The sequence below is a fragment of the Benincasa hispida genome, chromosome 5, assembly GCF_009727055.1.
Source record: "Benincasa hispida cultivar B227 chromosome 5, ASM972705v1, whole genome shotgun sequence".
NCBI lineage: Eukaryota > Viridiplantae > Streptophyta > Magnoliopsida > Cucurbitales > Cucurbitaceae > Benincasa > Benincasa hispida.
In genome coordinates, this window is record NC_052353.1 from 14,573,823 (window position 1) to 14,575,657 (window position 1,835).

Genomic DNA, 1,835 nt, shown 5'->3' on the forward strand with positions numbered 1-1,835 from the left:
CACTTGTAGTCTACAACACATCCTAAAGAACCTTGAATATTATTTACAATAGTTGAAAGTTAATATCTATATTTTTGCATAAGTTTCTAACAACTTTAAACAAAAACAATAATTAAAAATTAATATTGAGTATATCAAATCAATCATAGAAATTTCTTAATCTTAAAGTAACATTATTGTTTATACGGTTAAAAAACTAGTAATATTACTATTAAAATAAAAAACGAGATTCATGAGATAGTTGATTTTAGATAAAAATGATTTATAATTAAACAAATGGAATATTATTAATTGTAAAAACACATAAGTAATGGAAGAGTTGGCTTTAGGTTGTTAAAATAATGAAAAAAAAATAAAAGCAACAATATTTTATTTTATTTTTTTTATTATTTATGAATGCGTCTCAGGCGCAAAAAAAAAAAGAAAAAATCCCAAATGCGTCTCTTGCATTTAGATAAAGACAAAAAAACACACAATTTTACCTAATTAAAATTTAATTCCACACTAAAAATCTAATTAACCCTATGAAATCTTCCTAAATTAAAATATATTTATATTTACGAAAATAAATAAATAGTGTATATATTAATATTGTCTTTTTAACAGCATCTAGGGATCCGTGGCGCAATGGTAGCGCGTCTGACTCCAGATCAGAAGGTTGCGTGTTCGATTCACGTCGGGTTCAATTCCTCTTATTTAAATTACCAGTTGAAGTACCCTATTGTCTTCGTAGTTTTTATTTATTTATTTATTTTTGTGAAAACTCTAATTTCTATTTCTTTTGTTCCCTTTCTGTTTCTCCGGCAGCCGGTCGCCAGCTCCACCACCCAACTGCGCCGCCCCTCTCAGAAGGTTTTATTTTTTTTTATTTTTTTAAATAATAATCATATTTAAAGTTTTTTTCTCTCACTTTGGCCCTCTATCCTTTAAAAATTTTCAATATTAATTCATTAAAAGTTCTCAGTTTTCTTTTAAGTATTAATATCCTCTATTTTTAGAATAGTGAAAATTCACAAGAAGATTTTATTACTTTTTAATTCAAGATTTGAAATGAATATAATTAACTTTTTATTTGAATAGAAAGATTTTTTTTTTTTTTTTTTTTTTTTAACTAGTATAAGCTTTTAATCTCAATACAATAAAGTTAAATAAATTAGCAACTTCTACGAAACTTTGGAAAAAAAACCATTTTAATACTTCTTTTTCTTAATAATTTTTTAGCTTTTTTTGTTTTTTTTAATTCTAAAAATTAATTTTAATTCATTGTTCATGTTATAATAAATGACTTAAATTCAGTAGAAATCCATCTAAAGGTCCAACAATCAAATAAATTCAACAACCAATTACAGTAAACTGTATAGGAGTGTTCAAATAATCCGATAATTGAAACAATCCGAACTATCCAACTTAAAATATAAGGGTTGGATTGGGTTGGGTTGAGTTGGTTTAGTTTTGTTCTTGGGTTGGGTTAGGTTAAACTTTTTATATTTTTGTTAGGTTGGGTTAGGTTGGGTCATGGGTTGGTTAAAAAAGAATTTGGGTTGACCCAACCCAACCCGAATTTTTTATATATTAATTATATATTCTTCTCTTTATTTAATGTTTGATATTTTGTATTGATTAATTTGTGGATTTTTAATATTTTTTAAAAATGGTTATGATATTTGTCTTGATTGAAAGTTTGCAATAAATATCATAGATATTTGGTACTTAACATTTGAATTGCATGAGATTTTAGTTATTAGTCATGTGTTGTATATAAATTTACATATTTTTAATTAAAAATAATAAATTATAATCCGACAACCCAACCCAACCCAACCTAACTCGAATTT

The 1,835-nt window shown here is 25.2% G+C and overlaps 1 non-coding gene across 1 annotated transcript; it reads left to right on the forward strand.

Annotated features, from left to right (window-relative positions):
* The first annotated feature begins 613 nt into the window (after positions 1-613).
* Positions 614-685, forward strand: TRNAW-CCA. The gene has a single exon. It is a non-coding gene; the product is annotated as a tRNA-Trp (tRNA).
* The last annotated feature ends 1,150 nt before the right edge of the window (positions 686-1,835 follow it).